The 23,709-nt window shown below is 44.8% G+C and overlaps 1 protein-coding gene across 5 annotated transcripts in view; it reads right to left on the reverse strand.

Annotated features, from left to right (window-relative positions):
* Positions 1-23,709, reverse strand: part of MSRA (methionine sulfoxide reductase A) — a 509,296-nt gene that overhangs the window by 435,041 nt on the left and 50,546 nt on the right. For 4 of the 5 annotated variants that reach the window (XM_078347102.1, XM_078347104.1, XM_078347105.1 and 1 more), the window contains one exon: positions 20,496-20,561. The exons of the other annotated variant lie outside the window; for it this stretch is intronic. The gene's annotated coding sequence lies outside the window, so the exon portion shown is untranslated. The remainder of the gene's footprint in view (positions 1-20,495; positions 20,562-23,709) is intronic. 5 annotated transcript variants of the gene reach the window in all.

A 23,709-nucleotide genomic window follows, 5' to 3' on the forward strand; every position in this document is an offset into this window, starting at 1 on the left:
CCCACCCCTACTGTCCCTCCCCTGGTTTCCCCCCACAGCCCCGAGTGTGTGATGCTCCCCTCCCTGTGTCCATGTGTTCTCATTGTTCAACACCCGCCTATGAGTGAGAACATGAGATATTTGATTTTCTGTTCTTGTGTCAGTTTGCTAAGAATGATGGTTCCCAGGTTCATCCATGCCCCTACAAAGGACAAGAACTCATCATTTTTGATGGCTACATAGTATTCCATGGTGTATATGTGCCACGTTTTCCCTGTCCAGTCTATCATCAATGGGCATTTGAATTGGTTCCAAGTTTTTGCTATTGTAAACAGTGCTGCAATGAACATTTGTGTGCATGTGTCTTTATAATAGAACAATTTATAATCATTTGGATATATACCCCATAATGGGATTGCTGATTCCCCCCACAGACCCGAGATCAAATGAGATGGGGTCTCTCTGTCACCAAGGCTGAAGTGCAGTGGCAGAATTATAGCTCACTGCAGCCTCAAACTCCTGGACTCAAGTGATCCTCCCATCTCAGCCTCCCAAGTACCTGGACTACAAATGCATGCCACCACATCCAGATAACACATTCATGTTGTTGCAACTGTCACCACCATCCATTTCCTTAACTCTTTTAGTCTTGTAAACCAAAACTCCATATCCATTAAACTATAACTTCCTATTCCCCACTTCTTCCAGCCCCTGGCATACTACTTTCTGCCTCTGTGATTCTGACCTCTCTAAATATCTCACTAAGTGGAATCATACAGTATTTGTCTTTTTGTAACTGGCTCCTTTCACTGAGCATCATGTTGTTAAGGTTCATCCATGTTGTGACCTATTACAGAAGCGTATTCCTTTGTAAGGCTGAAGAGTATTTTATTGAATAATAATAATATTACGAAGCGTATTCCTTTGTAAGCTGAAGAGTATTTTATTGAATAATAATAATATTACAAAGTGTATTCCTTTGTAAGCTGAATAATAATATCGTAGAGATCACACTTTGCTTATTCATTCGTCGATCAATGGACAGTTGGGTTGCTTTGACATTTTAACTATTGTGAGCAATGCTGTTATTAACATGGGTATCCAACCGTCTCTTCAAGACCCCGCTTTCAATTATTTTGGGTATATACCCAGTGGTGGAATGGCATGTGGATCATATGGTAATTGTATGTTTAACTTTTTGAGGAGCTGCCATGCTGGTTTTCATGGCAGCTGCACCATTTTATATTTCCACCAGGAGTCCACAGGCATCCCAGTTTCTCTACATCCTATTTCTTTATAGTACCCATCATAATGGAGGGAGATGTTCTTAATTTTTTTTAAAAAACACAGAAAGTGAAGAATTAAAAAAAAAAGTTATTCTCAACTTTAAAAGCCATCTGGGGAAAAGTAGAGGACCTAATAATGAGTATCACCAGAGTCAAGGCTCCCATCCAATTTCATGTAGAGGTGCCCCAGCATAACAGCCTGCTCCCCACCTGTCCCATTAAGAAGACTGACAGTCAACAATCCAGGTTTTAGACATAGAGTTCTCAATTTAGCCTCTTTATTGCTTTGGTTTTAAGCATGAACAATGTACCTAATATTGCAATGTAAAATTTAAACATCAAGTAGTAATCCCTCCCCCCAAAAAAGAGACAATTCAGAATACAGATTACTGAAAACACAAGCAAAACAAAATCTGTAAAACCAAGAATTATATTCCATGAATAAATGAGCCATACAGGAATAAGAAACAGCTCTTAGAATTCAAAAATGTGGCTATATAATTCCAGAAATTTAAAGAATGCAATGGAAGGATTGAAAGATAAATTTGAAAATGTCTCTTAGTGTATTAAAAAAAAAGATTTTAAAAATATGAGAGAAATTTTAAGAGCAAGGGATCAATCCATGAAGTCCAACATCAGATTAACAAGGATTTTGGAAAGAGATGCAAAGAGTAAGAAACTAACAAGGAAATAATATAAGAGAATATACCAAAGTTGAAGAAGGACACAAGTTATTAGATTAAACAGAGATTCCTCTAAGTAAAGGCTCAAAGAATAAAAAAAGACTTAACAGATTCCTCTAAGTAAAGGCACAAAGGATGAAAAAACACTCCTACCTAGACATGGCATTGGGAAATTTCAGAATACCAAGGATAAAGAGATAGTAAATGTATGCAGAAAAAAAGGAAAGAAAAAAAAAAGAAAAGCAGGTTTCTTCCTAAAAGAGAACAGAAGTAAGCTTGGCATCAGTGAAAAATGGAGATGCAAGGGAGCAAGCTCTAAAGGAAAATTATTTCCAACTTAGAATTCTATATCCAGGATGAAGGTAAAATAGATCCTTCAAAGTAGGCAAGGAGTCCAAAGTTTACCTCTCATAATCCCTTTTTTAGGGAGCTACTTGAAGTTAGAGCCAGGATAAAATAAGAGTATAAAACAAGAAATAAGTCATGGAGGGCCAGGTGCGGTGGCTCATGCCTGTAATCCCAGCACTTTGGAAGGCCGAGGCAGGTGGATCACAAGGTCAAGAGATTGAGACCATCCTGGTCAACATAAGGAAACCCCATCTCTACTAAAACTACAAAAAATTAGCTGGGCATGGTGGCACGTGCCCGTAATCCCAGCTACTCAGGAGGCTGAGGCAGCAGAATTGCCTGAACCCAGGAGGCGGAGGTTGCGGTGAGCCGAGATTGCGCCATTGCACTCCAGCCTGGGTAACAAGAGCGAAACTCCGTCTCAAAAAAATAAAAAATAAAGTAATGGATTCAGGAGACCAACCAAATCCAACCCTGGAGAGCAGTGAGTAGAGATCTAGATTAGAACAGAAAGACAGAGGGTTCTGAGAATTAACAGCAATAAGAAAAGTATGATTAAAAGTTAGAAAATTTGAGGCTTTTATAAAGTCAAGTACTGGCATATTAAAAATATATATATATGAACTAAATGTTTGGCACAATTTACGTTGAAAGGCAAAGTAGTGATAACATTAGAACCACAGAGAATAAACCCTAGTGTAGTAATGTGCACATCAGTAAACAACATTTACATGCTTATAGTAATATAAATAACACTTCTTTTTTTTTTTTTTTTTTTTTTTTTTGAGATGGAGTCACTCTGTCACCCAGGCTGGAGTGCAGTGGCACAATCTCGGCTCACTGCAGCCTCCGTCTCCCAGGTTCAAGCAATTCTCGCCTCCAGAGTAGCTGGGACTACAGGCACATGCCACCATGCCTAGCTAACATTGGGATTTTTAGTAGAGACAGGGTTTCACCATATTGGTCAGACTGGTCTCAAACTCCTGACTTCAGGTGATCCACCTGCCTTGGTCTCCCAAAGTGCTGGGATTACAGATGTGAGCCACCATGCCTGGCCTAATGCTTGCTTATTACTTATAAAATCAACATATAGAGAGATCCCAGGCAAATCTATGATGGTTACAGAATGCAATAAAGCAGCTACTAACCTTGAAGTGGCAGGAAGTGGGGCGAGGTGGAAGGAAGGATGTGAGCAGAAGTTTCCTTGCCTTCAGAGTGAAGTCAGGATATGGTGGACAACATAAGACATGAAGTGTAAGGATGCTGCACAAGTGTCCGAGGGAAGAAGAAACCAAGCACTGTGATAGAACTCTGTATGAATGATCCAGTCTTCCTCCATCATGGAAAGAAACTGATACTGAAGCAGGGATAGAAGCTTGTTTATACAGTCATTTATTTTAGAGACTATAAAAGTGACTAACCAAAGGAACCAAAGTAGAGATGCTTGGTGAAAACATCGTTATCTCTGGGGAGTGAGGTTGCTTTGATTGAAGGACTGCCCAAGAGTGAGGGTTACAGAGGAACCCGGATTAGGAGACTGAGAAAAGAGGACAATTCAGATCCAGCAATATTATTAGAGCTGGATATGGAAGTGAATTTTTCACTACGTAAGCCAATAAAGTCTGCTTTTGAGTTCGGTTTCTAGAACTTGCCGTTAAAAATGCCCAATACATGCCAACTATCCCTCCCCTTTACCCTCCCACCTCACCTCCCGTTAAGGTCTTTGCCTTTCCATCTTTATAAACTTGCATCGTCAGATGCCTTGTGTATATGTTTACATAAGAAGTTCAAAGTTCCTAGCTATGTGAGTTCACAGTAGAATTATCATCTAATTGATAAGTCCAAGTTTATCTAGCAATTCTGTAAAGAAGTCCAGGTACAGTGACTTGTGCCTGTAACCGCAATGCCTTGGGAGGCCAAGGTGGAAGGATTGCTTGAGCCCAGAAGTTTGAGAGCAGCCTGAGCAGCATAGTGGAGACCCTGTCTTTAAAACGAATTTTTTTATTAGCTGGGCATGGTGGCACATCCCTGTAGTTCCAGCTACCCTGAAGGCTGAGAAAGGAGGCTCAATTGAGGCCAGAAATTAGAGGCTGCAGTGAGCTATAATTTCACCACTGCATTCTAGCCTGGATGACAAACTAAGACCCTGTTTCTGAACAAGAATAAAAATCAAGAATAATTTTTTTTGAGACAGAATCCCTCTTTGCTGCACAGGCTGAAGTTCAGTGGTGCAATCTCAGCTCACTGCAACCTCCGCTTCCTGGGCTCAGGTAATTCTCCTGCCTCAGCCTCCTGGGTAGCTGGGATTACAGGCACCCACCATGCCTGGCTCTGTGTGTGTGTGTGTGTGTGTGTGTGTGTGTGTGTGTGTGTTTAGTAGAGATGGGGTTTCACCATGTTGGCCAGGCTGGTCTCAAACTCTTGACATCAAGTGATCCACCCACCTTGGCCTCCCAAAGTGCTGTGATTACAGGCGTAAAAAAATGTGTAAAGTAAGGAGGAGGCTGAGGTGGGAGGATGGCTTGAGCCCAGGAGTTTAAGACCAGCCTAAGCAACATGACAAAACCCTGTTTCTACAAGAAACATAAAATTAGTCAGGCATGGTGGCACGTGCCTGTAGTCCCAGCTACTCAGAGGTTGACGTGAAAGAATCACCTGAGCCCAGGAGGCTGAGGCTACAGTAAGCCGTGATCAAGCCACTGTACTCCAGCTTTGGGCATCGGAGTGTGACCCTGTCTCAAAAAAAAAAGGGAAAAAAAGTAAGGAGATTGATGATTTAGAGACCAGATTGTGTGCCTCAGTTGAGTTTCTGGGTTTGAGACCTCTCTGGCCACCACTCCAAGAGTATTCTTGGATTGAGCCCTGAAATTCTGCTGGTTGAACAAAAGGCATGGCTGTCTTCTTCCATTTTTAGAATCATAGAGTCCTGGAATACCAGAAATGACAAGGTTTTAGGGATTATCTGGTGTAACACCCCCATTTTTACATATGAGAAATTGGGTCCCTGGGAGCTTCTGTGGTTTTCTCAGAGGACACTCTGAGGGTGAGTGGCAGAGCCAAGACTGGAAGCTGAGTTTCTCCAGGCTCGCAGTCCCTGGCTCCTTGCGTTGAGTCTTTGGGGAGGAGGAAGAAAGATGATAGCAAAATGATAGGGTCAGAACTGCAGTCAAATGAGAAGCACAAACAGGGATACAAAGGTTTCTTGAATGACAGTGACTGACTCCTGGGTCTCCCCAGGGGCCTCCCTGCCCAGGGCTTTCTCTGACTATGGCCAGTGCTGGGGGATTCTGAGGCCCTTCTGATGCTAGGACCCTGGATCTGGGAGACTGAGACATGTGGACTGGCAAATCCTTCCCGTGTCTTCTGGGTGTGCAGAGGCGTGCCAGGACACCTCCCAGCTGGCGCCATTGAGGCCGGCAGCATCTTGACATGTGGGTCAGGGTCCTCTGGGTCATACTGTCGTGCTTTAAACTCTTTTCTGTTGGAGAAACATTTTATTATTCTTTCAGACCTAATCAATAGTATGGTATAGTCTTGTTTCAATGTTAGATAATCACATGGAAGAAACACCTAAAGGAGAAGAGAATTGCCCTTAGCCTCACAAACTTCACCCAATGACTGACTTCCTTTCCGCTTTTTCTCTTCTGGCCCTTGTCCGTGTGCACACATAATTTTGCTTGGTTGTAATCAGAAAAAACAAACCATTTTGTGTTAAAGCAATAAGGTTTTAAGGATATATACGTATACAAAGCAAATGGCTATGAAGCAAAATTTATGCAGGTTTATAGGGGAAAATGCATTTTAAAGGGGAAAGTATGGAATAATAGAACATCTTAGAGTCGTCCATTTGGCATGGTGCTTAGAAGACTTTCATAACATTTCTTCTCTTTTTTATGTTGTTCCTTAACCAAGTCATGGTGAAATAAATGTATATGTTCAGCTTATATTTGTACCATTTGATTTTTAAAACCATGGTGCTTCATGAGAAAAAAAATCATAGATCTTGGTGCTGGAAGGAATCTTAGAGACATGACTTCTAACCCAGTGAGAGGCCAATTGTCCACAGCATTTGGAATTATGTAAGCAAAGCCTAATTTTCATATCCCTCTATCTTGCCACGCAAATGCAGTCAACCTCAAGTAATACGTGAACAAATATGGATCTGTTATTTACTGTGCATCTAATGCTGGGCATGATTGCGTTCACAACATGGTAGACCCTTTGCCCACAAGGTCCTTACAAACTCCTTGAAAAATGGAGGCAAAAGTACATTAAAAAGTACATTAAACTGTCAGTGAATTGAGCCTATGTAATATATATTTAATTGTCTGTTTTCTATCTATATTTTCCTAATACTTGGAGAAACATTTGCTTCTCCCAATTCTGGAGGCTGGGAAGTGCCAGCAGATCTGATGCCTGGTGAGGGTTGCTTCCTGGCTTGTAGACAGTCATCTTCTCTCTGTATCCTCACAGAGCAGAGGCAACAAGTGAGTTCTGGTTAGGTCATCTCTTTATAAGGACATCAGTCCCATCGTGGAGGTTCTACCTTATGACCTCCTTCACACCCGATTACCTCCCAGAGGCCCCATCTTCAAACACCACCACATTGGAAATTAGGGCTTCAACATGTGAATTTGGGAGGGAACGTTCAGTCCAAACCACCCTCCTGCAGCCCACTGTGGCTGACTGCCATTTTCTGTTGCAGTCATGCTGGGGCTGCATCCTAGCTGCTAGCTTTCTTGCTATCTCTCCAGTTCTAGACTTTAAGCAAACTGGTCTTTCTCATTGCTGTACCTCCAAAAGCATAAGGCAGATTGTACTATATGAAAAGAGAGGTGGTCTTTGTACTTCTTATAACTCTTCCACATGGACACACTAATAAGAAGGCTAATGGATACATGAATACTCTGGCTTCCCTAAAATGTAGGCACTGATGGCACCTGCCCCTATAATTGTGTATTCATCAGGATAATTCATAAAAAGCAATCTACTTTCCCTAGTTTTAACAGAAAGGGATTTACAACAAGGAATCAATCACATGCATGGCTCATGGTATCAAAGACAGACTCTACAATGAGGATATTAGTCTGTTCTCACACTGCTTATTAAAACAAACCTGAGACTGAGTAATTTATAAAGGAAAGAGGTTTAATTGACTCACAGTTCGGCAGGGCTGGGAAGCCTCAAGAAACTTACAAACATGTTGGAAGGTGAAGGAAACACATCCTTCTTCACATGACGGCAGGAAGGAGAAGCACAAGTGAAGCTAGGGGGAAGCCCCTTATAAAACCATCAGCTCTTGTGAGAACTTATTCTCATAAGAACAACATGCAGGTAACAGCCCCCATGATTAAATTACCTCCCCCCAGGTCTCTCCCATGACACGTGGGGATTATGGGAACTACAACTCAACATGAGATTTGGGTGGGGACACAGCTGAACCATATCATTAAGCTACCAGAAGCAACTTCCAAAGTCACAGCACAGAACTGTATCACCAAGTTTCCTGCCACAGTCAGGAAATTCCTGGTCAAATCAGGAAGCTACCACTGCAACCAGTGAAACCAAAGCCACACCACATTGTTGCAATTCAGTCCCCTACCCTTCTCAGCTCCAAATTCAAGTCTCCCCCTAGTGCAGCTGGTTGATATTATCTACATCACAGCCAGAGATGTAGCTGCAAGGGAGTTAGGGAGTGTCATTCTTAGCTTCCCAGACTCTAGAATAATGGCACTCTAGAGGAACAGAGGTTGAAGTAAAGGCTAAGGGATCCCAGCCACACTGTCTTCCATATTGACAGAGAGGAAAATACAGTTTAGAAATTTCTCCCCTTCAAATCTCATGTCATGATTTGATTTCTACTATTGGAGGTGGGACCTCGTGGGAGGTGTTGGGGTCATGGGGGCAGGTGCTTCATGTACATCTTAGTGCCAGCCTCAGGGAAATGAGTGAGTTCTCACTCTGTTAGAGCACATGAAAGCCAGTTGTTTAACAGAGCATAACACATCCCCCGCCCCCCTCCTGCACTCTCTCTCGCCACGTGACATGCTGGCTCCTTTTGCCTTCTGTGATGAGTAAAAGCTTCCCAAGGTCCTCACCAGAGGCCAAGCAGATGCCTGCAGCCTGCAGAACCATGATTCAAAAATAAACCATTTTTCTTTATAAATCACCCAGTCTCTGGTATTCCTTTATAGTAGTGCAAAACAGACTAACACTGATGGAAATGCACCGGAATTAAGGAGTGGCCTTGTGTGCTCCCCGTCTACACATTATAGTTACAGCAATTAATCATCTAGGTCAACAAACATTTATTGAACCTCTACTATCAGGAACTGCGCTGGGGGCTGAGAACATCAAGATGACTCCCTCACTCAGGCTGCCTCTAAGGAGCTCACAGTTTAATGGGAAAATGACTTGATGGACCAGTGGTTACAACACAGAGAAGGGTTTCTAGCAGAAATTTGCACAAAGCGCTCAGGGACCCCAGATGAAGCACACACTCTGGATTCCTCTCCTCTGAGGGGATTAACCAAGTGTCTACTGCTTCTTTTGATGTCCCCGGTTTTCCCCAAGTGTTTCCTCTGAATGAACTCTGCTGTCAGAGTCAAGGCAGTCAGAGTTATAGATCCCTCAAAAGCTGGCTGAGCTGCCTCACGTCTGTTTTGTTGTCATTGTTTTCACAAAGCGCTGAAATGACCTTCCTCAAGCAAAACAGCTTTCAGTACTTATTAATACAGTTTTTTCATACATGCACTTATGTGTGTGTTTATTTAGTTCTGCTCATATCTGTGTGCAAGCGTCACTTTCGTATATATCCAGACCATCCTTTGGGTACATCTGTCCCCGTGAATGTTTGTGGGGTCACATGTATTTGCGAGGGGCTGTCATTCCACACGGGAGTGTTTGTGTGCATGGTCTTTCAGCTAGCTTGTTGTTTGTAACGAGGCGTGAATGTAGATGAAAGTTTGAGGAAGGTCAAATAAGAATAAATAAATTCAAGGAGGCATCGACAAAGAGAGGAAAATACATGTGTGCGGCACCATGTGTAAGTGGTTCTCACAGTGAATGGCGAAGGTGGCCTTAAGAGCATCTTGTTTTCTTTCCAGAGCTATCTTAGAAGTTCTCTTCTATTATTTCCATGTAAAGGGACCCTTGAGTACAAGATTAGTCCCCAAACAGCACCCAGCCCCCTGCTCCTCTCCTCCCCTCTATACTGTCTGTTCCTGGAGAACAGAAATGGATCTTTTTCATCTCTGGAGCCACAGTGTACAATGTCCACCACAAAAGTGGTGCTCAAGAAAGAAACCAGGAGGGAGAAAACATGGAAGCGGGGAGGGGGACAGGGAGTGGGGGAGGGAGGCAGGGAGGAACGTGCAGGCAGAAGAGAGGAGGAGAGCGGCCCTATTCATCATGAGTAGACAATTAGCCCATGGTAATAGAACGAGCTAACAAACTGCTGGACAAGATAGATGAGCAGTAACCCACAGGAGCAAAGGGTGACCCCCTCCCCGACCCACCTCATATCTTGGTCCAAGTCAGTGCTCCCCTGCCCATCCGTGGACTCTTGGGCCTCCAGGATGGAGGGAGGTCCTTGAATTTACCTTCATGAAGTGCATTTATCTACACAGATGTCCGGGCTGCAGTGGCATGGGTGAAGCTCAAGCTGTGGGCTGTGAGCCCGCGTCTTTTGTTGAGGTCCTGCTTCTCTGAATGACTTTGAGTAAATCACTTAAGCTCTCCAGGCCTCACCAGCAAGTGTTCTTATCCATTAAACGATATACTGTGTGAGCTCTAAGATTCCTTCTTGCCCCAGAAGGAGCAAGGGTATCCTGTGATACCCTGCCGTGCCGGCCAACTTCTGCCTCCCCTGCCATCCCGGGGCCTCTGGACTCTGTTTGTAGTAAAGGCCTTGGGAATGCAGCCCTTCCCCTCCAGCCACTGCCTCCTCCCTGGACAATTACCAGTTCTCACAATTACAGGCCTAATATTTGAGGAAAACAGCACTACCTCCTGACAAGCAGACAGGATCAGGAAACAAGGTAACAGTACTAGGGTGCAGGCAAGCACCAAATCTCAGGCCGGATGCAGAGGTCGGCGTCGAAGGTTGCTCCGGCAAGACTTACACAATCTAATTCAATCCACCCAGTCCCAGGCCCAGTCCTTTCTCAGTCAAGCATGCTCCAGGGCTGCACAGATGCCTGCAAATCTTCCCTCAGTTCCCTCGGCTACTCCAGAAGTCCTCTCCTCAACAGCCCATTTTCTGTTCTCTCTCCTACTTTTCCCAACGAGTCCCCAGTTTCTCCACATCCCTTTTACTAAGAGTGCATGAGCATGAAGTCCTGTCTTCAGGGAGGCAAAGAGACTTCTTGAATTTGTCCACTGCACAGACACATTAGCTGCCCGTGATTAAAGACAGCACAAAATCCACTCTCATCTTCAACTCTCCAGGGAATGGGAGAATAGAATAGAGGAGGCTGGCTGCTTCTTCTGAGACTGGAAGGGAGAAGGTGGGTACAGATGAAGATATTTGCCCTGGGGAGGGGAGAGGGCAGGAAGTCAACTCATATTAATGTTCAAAGCACTTAGGAGGATTCTGAGAAGGGTCCTGAGGATGAATGCAACCCATCCCTCTCCTAAAGGACTTTCCTGTCTAGTGAGGGAGCCTGGCACATGAGCTATAAATGGTAATTTGCATAAAGCATCCTGGAAAAAACTGCCTAATGCAGCATGCTGAGGGAGTTCCAAGAACGGAGTCATTGATTCTGTCTGGGAAAGAATCAAGATTGGCATCCAGGAGGAAGTAGAACTTGAAGACTTTTAGAGGTTTCTGTGTTAGTGACTAGCAATAATAATAACAGGCTGCACCTTTGCTGCACCTTGTGGTTTACAAAGCGCCTTTGCGGCCTTCGTTCCATTTGATTCCATTTGTTGGCAGGTTTCCATGCACTTCCACAGCCATTGAGCCTACCATGCAGCAGACACAGCCATGGCTCCTAAGATGAAAACGCAGGTTTCAGAAGGGAAGCAAACAAACAGTAACAACAAGGCAAAGTGTGAGTTCTGAAGGGAAGCCTCAAGTTATTGTGGTGGCAAAAGGGAGTGTGGAGCTTAACCCAGGCTTGAGCGTGGAGAGGAAGTTTGGAGACAGAATTAGGAGTAAAATGCTGTAATGGATGCCAGGGATGAGCAGGATGCATGGCTGACCAGAAGGACAAGATGGAAAAGAACATTCTGGAACAGCATAAGAAAAGGTAGCAACTGAGCATAGTTAGATGAGTCTAGGGAGGAGATGGGGACAGAAGAGCTAAAGATATAAGCAGGCCGGGCACAGTGGCTCACACCTGTAATGCCAGCACTTTGGGAGACTGAGGTAGGCAAGTTCATTGAGCCCAGGAGTTTGAGACCAGCTTGGTTGACATATAAAAACCCCATCTCTATAAAAAATACAAAAAATTAGCTGGGCGTGGTAACCCATGCCTGTAGTCCCAGCGACTTGGGAGGCCAAGGCGGGAGAATCACCTAAGTCTAGGAGGCTGCGACTGCACTCCAATGTGGGTGACCGAGTAAGACCCTATCTCCAAAAGTAAGAATAAAAAAGATCCAAGCAGATGCAGGATCACCCCCAGGACAATCCTGGGGCACAAAGGGCAGTAGAGGCAACATCAGAATTACTTAAAGAGCTTCTTCAAAATACACACATCCTGGCCGGCATGGTGGCACACACCTGTAATCCCAGTACTTCAGGAAGCTGAGGTGAGAGGATCGCTTGAGGCCCAGAGTTCGAGACCAACCTGGGCAACACAGCAAGATGCTGTCTCTACAAAAAATTTAAAAATTACCAAGGCATGGGGGTGCATGTCTGCAGTGCCAGCTACTTCGGGAGCTGAGGTGGGAGACCTGCTTGAACCTAGGAGTTTGAGGTTGTAGTGAACACCATTGTGTTCCAGCCCAGGCCACAGAACCAGAACCCAAGAACTTGTCTTTAAAAAAAAGAAGAAAAAAAAACACCACACATCCCACATCCCATCTCCCCCATCCCCAGATCCTGGGACTCCTAAGAGGTGGCTACCTGCAGTGGTCTCACAAACTCCTTTTGAAAATAAGAAACAAAACTAAGCAGTCTTCCCCATGCACTTCTGATTTCTAAGCCATCCCCTTCACCCCCTGGGTTAAGATGACTGTAGAAATGCATTTCACCATCTCCCTATCACTCCCTAAATCAACAAGAGGATTCTCTTCCTGTCTCCTGGCCTCCTGGTTAGAATGAACCATGCTGGGCCCAGGGCTACCCACCTGTAGCCTCAAATTTTGGGACTCATGCTCTGTTTTGCATCTCCTCTACAGCAGCACCATTAACCAGGCCTCTGTGGAATGACCTCTGTTGACTCTGTGTATTAGTCTTTTTTCACACTGCTGATAAAGATATTTCCAATACAGGAAAATTTACATATAAAAGAGTTTTAATGGACTCACAGTTCCATGTGGCTGGGGAGGCCCCACAATCATGGTGGAAGGTGAAAGGCACTACTTACATGGCAGCAGACAAGAGAAGAGAACTTGTGCAGGGAACTCCCCTTTATAAAATCATCAGCTCGCATGAGATTTATTTACTGTTATGAGAATAGCATGGGAAAAACTCACACCCATGAGTCAATTACCTCCTCTCAGACTGTCCCACAACACATGGGAACTGGGGGAGGTAAAATTCAAGATGAGATTTGGGTGGGAATACAGCCAAACCATATCACTCTGCTAGACCCTCTGGCTCTGACCCCTGGCCTGTCTAGATTTCTGATGGCCTCCCAAGCCCTGTCTGTAGCCTCATATATCAGGCTCTGTATTGACTCAACAGCTTGGGTTAGAATTATGGTTACAGTTAGGGTCGGCTTAGTCTCATCCCTAGTCCTATCAATTGCATCGCCTGTCCCAGGACGGCCGATTGAAGTTTCCCAGGCTCCACAGGGACTGCAGGATGACTGGCCGTCTTTTCATTGGAGGGGGGAGGGACTTCTTTCCAGACACAAGAAGGAGAATGTACAGAGGCACAGAAAACATAGCAAGTCTTAAAAGAATGTGGGACTTGAGAGACTGCAAAAACACAATGTGGCTGCAGCATGTGGCAGGTACCAAGGGGCAGGGAGGATGACGCTGGGAAGCCAGGCTAGAGCGAGCCCTAGAAAGGCCTTATTTACAGACGACCTGCCTGTGGAATATAAAACGCTCCCATATGTGATCATTTGGGGGGTCCTCACTCAGCTTTCTAATCTCTGAATTATTGGGCTTCTGCATTCTTAGGAAGTTTCTCGATGGTAAAGGTGTCATTTAAAATTAAGTTGGGTCCCAATAAATAAGATAGTGACCATCTAGTGACACTAGGGAGAGTAGAGAGAGGTTGAACTTGAGATTTTTATGAAAGAAGCAAAATTAGGAGGCTGTTGTGAATGATCAGAGGGCATATACTAGCCAAGGATACTTGTGGTCACCAGAACATTCAACACAAACTGGCATAAGCAGTAAAGGAAGCTGGTTTGCTCATGTAATAGGAAGAGTGCAGCAGTAAAGTGGGCTTCAGAGGTGCTTCACTGAGATGGACCCTGGGCCCCGACTCTGTTTCTCTGTGATCCACTGGGCTCTGCCTCCCTCAGTGATGGGCTGTGTCCTCTTGCTGGGTTTCTTCATGGTAGTAAAAGGGACTGAGCTTGTCCCAACCTCATATTTGTGCACCACCTTCTTCAAAACAAAAAAGAAATTTTCCTTTCTCCAACCATCACACAAAAGTCATCCATTCACTCTATTTGGACCAGTCAGAACCAATCTCCTCAGGGCCACACAATGAATGCCGTGGTCAACCTCTAAGCTAATTTAAGGCAAGAGAGAGAGAACCATTAAAGGATGTGTTCAAGGGCCTTGGACTAATCAGGGTCCACCATGTGGGCTAGGGCTGGAGTAAATACCTGGGGATGCAGGTGGGAGAGGAGTAATTCCACGAATTAAAATCTGGGTGCTGTGAGCGATAGGAGAGGGAAGGAATGGACAGTGGGTAAGAAGCCAACCCTTGTCCATGCTAGAGGGTGAGGAAGGAGAAACTAGGGACTCTTTGGTTCCAAGACTGTGGATGTGAAACAACCTTAACAAAGCCTGGAGATACAGAAGAAGCAGGTTTGGAGGTAGGCGGAGAGGTGAGGGAGAAAAATAAATTTATTTTTGAATTTTCAGTGACTAAAAGACATTTAAGTGGAGATATTTGATGATCAATTCTGGATCTTTCCAGGAACCCCACACCACTAAGTGATCCCACGGTTTATCCCAACACTGTGCCGAGTCTCTTTAGAGTTCTGAAAAACTCCACAGTTATTGATTAACCATTAGGGATTCCCTCCGTCCCGACATAAGTATTTCCTCTTCTTCAGAGGAGCAGCCTCCAAATAACCGGAAATGGGGCTGAGCAGGTGCAGATCAGAAGAAAAAACATTCCTCTTAATGTGAAAAATTAATTTGTGGCTCTAATTGCTTCAAACTCCGAAGGAAAAAAGGAAAATCTCTATTCTCCCAGCATTCAAAATAGAACACAGGCTTTACCTGAATAAAGAAAATAATCTGTCAAGGGAAAAATCAGAACTTATGCTGCTTGAATGTCAATCTTACAACACTGTAAAGGAAAAGCAGGTTTAATTACAGTCAAATCTACATGGAATCATTGTTGAATGGTGTGCACAGGAGCCTAAAGGTCTAAGATTTCAGACTTGACAAGACACTTCAACAAAGGCTGGTAGAAACAGCCAAGTGTCACAAGGTGGGGTGTGGGCAGACTTGACTCTGGACTGGAGTTCTGTCGTATGGAACAGAGAGGACCAAAGTGAAAATGTTCTCAAGTGGCCTTTTGAATCGATAAAATCATCACAGAAAATTAAGTCTAGACTTTCCGCCCTGAAATAACTATGTTATTTTCTAGAACACAGCCTTAATGGTTGTTCCATACCCCCGTGAAGAACACACAAAGAAATGGCCTGGAATTTTCCAATTCACCAATGTCAAAACAGAGGCTAAGAGAAAGGACCCATCTGAAGTGATCCAGAAAACCAGTGGTGACTCTGAACTTGAGGAACTAGAGCAATATTGTGTCTCAGAAGCCAGGCCCCAGAGCCACAAACTAAAAATAAAAGGCAGTTGGTGCTCACTCCACAGAACATAAGCCTATCCTTACCCAGCTTTCCTATGTCCTCCCCTCCTGTTTCCCACAAAAGAGAATTTGCAGAGAAAAATAACCCATGTCCTCTTAGCAAAGCAATTTATCTGCACCAGGGTCTGTAAACACTGGAGGGAGCATCTGGACAACTTGAAAGAATATATTTTTTACTAAGCTTGAAGGGAAGTACCTCACGGGGCACCTGCAGGCCTGCAGACAGATGCAGGTGCCCTCTGGTCCTGCACCCAGGCCACTCTGCCTGGGCAGTGCAAATGGCCTCTCCCCAGCTCCCATCACTAGCCTAATCATGACTAGCCTAACACCCAGCCTGGAGAGCAGTGGCATGATCTCGGCTCACTGCAATCTCCACCTCCCAGTTTCAAGCAATTCTCCTACCTCAGCCTCCTGAGTAGCTGGGATTACAGGCACCCATCATCATGCCCTGTTAATATTTTTATTTTTAGTAGAGACGGGGTTTCACCGTCTTGGCCAAGCTGATCTTGAACTCCTGACCTTGTGATCCATCCACCTTGGCCTCCCAAAGTACTGGAATTACAAATGTGAGTAATTTTTTGGCAGTGGCAACCCACCAAAAAAATATGTTTCTATGCCTTCTCTCTTGTTTTCTTGTCCTTCTCCTTCTATTCAGAGAAAACCCAGTGGAGGAACTCAGTTCTTGGTACTGTTTATGTCTTCCCACCCCTGTGTTACGTCTCCTGAGATCTTTAGGCGTACTGAGAAAGCACTGGAGAGACCAAAAAGAATAAGAGAACCTAGAAACATATCAAGGCAGTAAACTGCAGCGATTATCAACTCGGAAACAAGAGCTGAGTCACATGTAGCACATACAGACAGGAGGACTCCATGCTAGGAATGTCTTCCCTTAGGACAATGTTCAGGGGCCAAATGGTGCCTGCAGAAGTCAGAAGCTCCCAGCTGCTTCACAGATCAGTCTTTGGGAACCCCTGGAGAGGCTCCCTAACTCAAGGCAATATGAAGATAACAGAAACATTGGTTTGCCAGTCAATAACTGTGCGCCATAGAATGACAATTACACATGCTTCATTATGCAGTTAATGTGGACATAATCCTACAAACAATAAGAAGTATGCATAGGCTTCTGATATTCACTTCCAGTCTCCCGGCATTAAGGAGCTGGTGAAGCCCCGTAGTCAGATGTGACGAGGAGTTGCCTTTGTCTCCTCCCATAGGATTCATTTTCTTCCCATGTTATCCAGCCTCTGCAGTCTCTGTGTCCCAGGCTGTTCTTGTTCCATGCCAGTCTGTGCCAGAATGGTTACTTCCTGATATCAGTGTCATTATTATAAATTGCAGAAAATATCTGCCTCTTGGCCCTGGATTTTAGAAAGTGGCTGCGTCTGCTGTGGTTATAGAAGAGTGCCTACTTTCCCTCCAGTGCTCTCTGCCGAATGCCCAGTTGTCAATAATTCACCATTTCAGGGCTGGCTTTTTCTTCTACATGATGACTGTGGCTTTCTGTCTCTCTCGGAGTACCTCTGCCTGCAAGCTCTGTGTTCCCCAAAATTCCTAAAAGAAGATTGGGAACGTATCATCTTTCTTCTTTGGACAGGAATAGCAATTTGCAAACCCAAATGAAAATTGTTTCTCTTCCCCAACACAGCGAAAACATTGGTGGCTTGCTGCCTCTGACACGTCTTGCCTGCCTGCAGCCCTAGGCTTGATTTTCTGACCCTTTGGCACCCTCTGTTGTGTTAGAACGCACTTGGCAAATGTGTCCTGATCACGGCTCATCTTGTGTCATGCCTGACTCTGGCATAACAGTGTAATTGCATCAGAGAGTCAGTTGGAACCATGTAAGTTTCGAGGAGACAGGATCCTAGGTAATCAATCATATTTTTGCTGTAACATACCTTTTACTTTCTAGGAGTTGGCAGAGGGTTGGTTACTGTAGGCAGAATCTATAATTAGCAATCAAATATATTTAGATGACAGAATCTATCCCAGTAGAATATTTTACCCCGACTTCCTTTAGATCTAGATACAATATGTAGATATGAGGAACCCGACTACACTCCTCTAAGGAGTGTTTGGATCCTGGAGCTGTGAAACGGCATTGCTATCACACTATATATGATGGTCCTATATGCAAACTTGAAACGGTTGTCTCTGTGAATCAGTAATTAGTATTTGTTCTCAGCTAAAACATTTTGAAATGTATTTCCAGGTAGAAACAACCGAAGTGTTCATTTCATTAGACAATTTTTGGGAACAGATAAACAGAATGTGGTAGACACATACTGTGAAACATTATTCAACCTTAAAAAGGAAGGACATTCTCAGCTATGCTATAACACGGAGGAACCTTAAGGACATGAAGTGAAATAAGCCAGTCACATAAGGACAAATACTGTATGATTCCACTTACATGAGATACTTAGAGTAGTCTAAGTATCTAACTTTATACATAGAGAAAGTAGGCCAGGCATACTGGCTCAACGTCTGTAATCCTAGCACTGTGGGAGGCTGAGGTGGGCAGATCGCTTGAGTTCAGGAGTTCAAGACCAGCCTGGGCAACATAGTAATACCCCATCTCTACAAAAACACAAAAAAATTAGCCAGGCATGGTGGCGCGTCCCTGTGGTCCCAGATACTGAGGCTGAGGTAGGAGGATTGCTTGAGCTTGGGAGGCAGAGGTTGTAATGAGCTAATATCCTGCCACTGCACTCCAGCCTGCGGGCCAGAGTGAGACCCCATCTCAAAAAAATTTTTTTTTAAGAAAGAAAGTAGAATGATGGTTGCCAAGGGCTGGGCACAGTGGCTCACACCTGTAATTCCAGCACTTTGGGAGGCCAAGGCGGGTGAATCACATGAGCTCAGGAGTTCTAGACCAACCAGGCCAACATGATGAAACTCCATCTCTACTAAAAAATTTTAAAGATTAGCCAGGTGTGGTGGTGAATGCCTGTAATCCCAGCTACTCGGGAGGCTGAGGCAGGAGAATATCTTGAGTCTGGGAGGCAGAGATTGCAGTGAACCAAAATCATGCCACTAAACTCCAGCCTGGGTGACAAAGCAAGACTCCATCTCAAAAAAAAAAAAAAAAAAAGAATGGTGGGTTGTGGGGAAGGGAAAGACAGAAAATGAGTTATTGTTAAGAAGTACCAAGATTCAGTTTGGGTAAATGAAAAAGTTCTGGAGATGATGGGGTGACAGTCACACAACCACATGAATGTACTTAGTGCCACTGAACTATATGCTTAGAAATGGTTAAAATGGTGGATTTTAAGTTATATGTATTTACCACATTTTTTTTGTTTTTGAGACAGAGTTTCGCTCTTGTTACTCAGGTGCTGGAGTGCAATGGCGCGATCTTGGCTCACCGCGACCTCCGCCTCCTGGGTTCAAGCAATTCTCCTGCCTCAGCCTTCTGAGTAGCTGGGATTACAGGCACGCGCCACCGTGCCCAGCTAATTTTTTTGTATTTTTAGTAGAGATGGGGTTTCACCATGTTGACCAGGATGGTCTCGATCTCTTGACCTTGTGATCCACCCGCCTCAGCCTCCCAAAGTGCTGGGATTACAGGCGTGAGCCACCGCACCCGGCCACCACGATTTTTTTTAAACATGATATGAAGAATTCATTTCCAAGTGAGGATTTTTAATATTTCCTACAATATCTGACTCTGTGATTGAAATGGTTTCCAAATGACACAAATTAGTTCTCCGGTGATCTTAATATATACAGAATACCTAGAATCTCACATGCATGAGAATATGGTGGCATCCAACTGCAGAGATGTCAAAGTCCAGAGCAACAAACCACTCCGGCCTTTTTCTTGGTTTTCTGGACAACCCGCCTAAAAGGTTTTTTCTGTTCTTCAAAATCCAAAAAGGTATGTCTTGTAGTTCAAATGCTGTTCATACATAATTTCTAATCCTGGCCAGTTCAAGATTAGCCTGTCCAAAATGGTGAAACCCTGTCTCTACTAAAAATACAAAAATTAGCTGGGTGTGGTGGTGGGCACCTGTAATCCCAGTTACTCGGAGGGCTGAGGCAGAAGAATCACTTGATCCCAGGAGGCGGAGGTTGCAGTGAGCCGAGGTCACACCATCGCACTCCAGCCTAGGCAACAGTGCAAGACTGCATCTCAAAAAAAATAGAAAGAAAGAAAAAGAAAAAAAAGAAAGCAAAGGGTCTCTGAAACAATGCTTCTCATCTTAGCTACTCAGCTAACTGGGTAATGCCATCACATTGCCATTATAAAATGAAAATAGGTCATAAATGAAATCCTAATGAAAATAAGTCCTTCTACTCACAGGGGACGTAGACAGGCTAAAAAGGCAAATGCATGGCAAATCATTCTCCACGACAAATCACAGTGAACACTCTACTCTGCATTGTTGCTGCAGCTAATGACCCCAGAAGTGGTGGTGTTCACCACTGCACCTCCCCGGCCTCCTCCACCTGGGGCCTCCTCACTCTGTCTGCCGCTGTCTTGCCTGGACATGCCCTGCCCACTGAACTAAATTGGAGGAAGGAAATGTGTATCATCAGGAACCCATTATTCGAAGATACAAAATATATATATGCATATATTTCCATTTTTTTAACTTTTAAATTCAGGGGTACATGTGCAGGTTTGTTACATAGGTAAACTTGTGTCATGGGGGTTCACTGTACAGATGATTTCATCACCCAGGTATTAAGTCCGGTACTCATTAGTTGTTTTTCCTGACCCTTTCCCTCCTCCCTCCTTCCTCCCCTCTTCCTCCCCCTCCCTCCCTCCTCCCTCCCCCCTCCTCCCCTCCCCCCTCCCTCTCCCCTCCTTCCCCTCCATCCTCCCTCCCCCCATCTCCCCCTCCCTCCTCCCTCCCCCTCCCTCCTCCCTCCTCCCTTGCTTCTCCCTCCCCCTCCCTCCTTCCCCCCCTCCCTGCCCCCTCCCTCCTCCCTCCTTCCTACCTCCTATAGGCCCCAGTGTGTGTTGTTTCTATGTTCATTTTCAAAGAGAGATCTCAAAAGGCCTCACATTACCTGTTCTGTGGTAACTGTTGACAGTATCAGCTTCAAGTAAGGTAAATATTCCTCACCACATAGAAGCTGAAATGAAAATAAGTCACAAATGAAATCCTAATGAAAAGAAGTCCTTAAAACAATCCTTCTTTTCTTTCTTCGGGAACTTTGCAGATGACTCTGCGTTTGATTCCTTTTCTCGTGTCTGACTCTGTTTCTGGGAGTGTTATGTGGTCCCCCAAAAAAAAGTAAAAAAAAAAAAAAAAAAAGGGAAGATGGGCCTTAAAGCCAGAGAGAGAGAGATCCCATTCCTGGCCCTCTCATGTGCCAAGCACTCAGCTCTGGCTCTCTGGAGGCCCCCAGCTGTCTGTCTGAAGATGGTAACACAGGCATCCATGCTGCAAGATTGCAGCAAGAATGAGAAATTCTGTATGAACAGCATCTGAGGCAGTGTGCAATCAGTGACACCAGTGATGGTGATGTCTGCATCACAAACACATATCGGCATTTGTCACACACCAATCAATACGTTTACACCGCCCAGTGCAACCGCGTCTCCCCCACCATTCCCCAGGAAAAGGTGTTCTGCTCAGAGTCCTGGGAAGCAGCACAATCAAGGTGGCCCAGACTCTTTCTCCTTAAACTATTGCCTGTTTTATCAGTGTGGAAAAGTGGGCAAATAGCACCATCACAGTAAGAGTCTCCTCATCCATAAACGTTGTATCAGGCCAGGCGAGGTGTCTCACACCTGTAATCCCAGCACTTTGGGAGACTGAGGCAAGTGGATCGCTTGAGCTCAGAAGTTCAAGACCAGCCTGGGCAACGTGGCAAAACCCTGCCGCTACTAAAAATACAAAAAATTAGCTGGGTGTGGTGGTGCATGCCTGTAGCCCCTGCTATTCAGGAGGCTGAGGTGGGAGAATAGCTTGAGCTGGGAGGCTGAGATGGCAGTGAACTGAGATTACACCATGCACTCCAGTCTGTGCAACAGAGACCCTGTCTCAAAAAATAAAAAAATAAAATAAATGGATGCTGCATCAGGCCTCAATGCTCGAGACCTAAATCTGACTTATATCTGTTTTGGCCAAATTCCATGCTGACCCTCTAGAGACAGCGCCCAAGCCACAGGACTGCTTGGTATTTTCTCCTCACAGCCATGGTTCCTTGCTAATGCTCTTTCTTTTCCCTATCTCCTGCTGTTGTTCTCTTTCCTTTCATATAGACTATATTACCAGAAATATGACATTAAAGATTAAGTACAGGGCCGGGCGTGGTGACTCAAGCCTGTAATCCCAGCACTTTGGGAGGCCAAGGTGGGTGGATCACGAGGTCAACAGATCGAGACCATCCTGGTCAACATGGTGAAACCCCGTCTCTACTAAAAATTACAAAAAATTAGCTGGGCACAGTGGCGCATGCCTGTAATCCCAGCTACTCAGGAGGCTGAGGCAGGAGAATTGCCTGAACCCAGGGGGCGGAGGTTGCAGTGAGCTGAGATTGCGCCATTGCACTCCAGCCTGGGTAACAAGAGCGAAACTCCGTCTCAAAAAAAAAAAAAAAAAAAAAAAGATTAAGTACAGAGTTCAGCCTGTAATCTCAGCACTTTGGAGGCCAAGGCGGATGGATCACTTGAGGCCAGGAGTTTTAGACGAGCCTGGCCAACATGGAAAAACCCCATCTCTACTAAAAATACAAAAATTAGCTGGGCTTAGTGGTGCATGCCTGCAGTCCCAGCAACTCAGGAGGCTGAGGCATGAGAATTGCTTAAACCCGGGAGGCAGAGGTTGCAGTGAGCTGAGATCATTCCATTGCACTCCAGCCTAGGTGACAGAGTGAGACTCCACTAAAAAAAAAAAAAAAAAAAAAAAAAAAAGTCATTCTTTGTCATAGGAAATTACTATATATATTCAGAGGAGAATAACAAATACAGCATGTCATGTCTTCCAGAACCTTCCAGAACTCAGTATCCTCATCCTTTAGCATTGGTGCTACCACCAAGGGATATGAATGCATGCTGAGCACAGACACTCATCTTTCTGCCTCACCTTGCCCTATCTCAGGGAGCCTTCTCTCAGGGTCCTTGCTGAGCACTAATGGCAAGTGACCTCATCCCTTCAACCACAACTGGCTGGATCAAGGATAACTACCTGATCCAAGCTGAGCCGATCAGATTCTCTCTTGTAAGAAGTGATCTTTGAAATACAGGAGTTCCAGCTAGCCTCCTGAGAATACTTAAGCTGGAAATTGATCGAGATTGGGAAGACTACATCAGGTCTACATGGAAGTAGAACTGAGAAATGGAGTCTGTAAAAAGCAAAAATAAAGCAGATACCCAGAGAGAAACAGATGAGAATATGCATTGGTGAGAGAGAGAGAGACAGGAGAGAGGAGAGAGAGAGAGAGAGAGAAGGAGGGAGGGAGGGAGGGAGAAGAGAGAAAGCTTTCCTGTCTAAGGGCTTTCTAATTGCTGGTTCCAGCCATTCCTAAGACCTACGAATGTATTCTGTCCTTGAGTTCTTTGAGAGACACTTATATCCTTCTGATGGCTTTCTCTCTTTTTTTTTTTTTTTTTTTTTTGAGCAGGAGTCTCACTCTGTCACCCAGGCTGGAGTGCAGTGGCACAATCTCAACTCACCGCAACCTCCACCTCCCGGGTTCAAGCAATTCTCCTGCCTCAGCCTCCCCAGTAGCTGGGTTTACAGGCAACTGCCACCATGCCCAGCTAATTTTTGTATTTTTAGTAGAGATGGGGTTTTACCATGTTGGCCAGGTTGGTCTCAAACTCCTGACCTCAGGCAATCCGCCCACCCTGTCCTCCCAAAGTGCTGGGATTACAGGCGTGAGCCACGATGCCCGGCCTTCTCTTTTCTCTTAGACTAACTTGAATGGATTCTGTTCCTTGAAAACAAAGAGTCTCTGAAACAACACTCCTCATCTTAGCTGCTCACCCAATTGGGTGATACCATCAGCACAGCCACCAGCAACCACAGTGGAACCCATTTCCCTTGAATGCAGGTAGTTGGGAGCCAGCTCCCCTTGGACAGCAGCGCTAAATGCCAAAAGCACACCATACTAGCTTGTAGTAGCATTTGTTAGCCAAATTATGTGCTGGCAAATGTCTAATAACCAGCTCACCTGGAGGAAAATACTCCCGGTTTGAAACATTTGCCAGTTTCCACGGTGTAGATAGCGCCACCATGGCCACTTCCGATGTTCTGTTGCTGAACGACTGACT

Source organism: Callithrix jacchus, chromosome 13, assembly GCF_049354715.1.
Source record: "Callithrix jacchus isolate 240 chromosome 13, calJac240_pri, whole genome shotgun sequence".
Taxonomy (NCBI): Eukaryota; Metazoa; Chordata; class Mammalia; order Primates; family Cebidae; genus Callithrix; species Callithrix jacchus.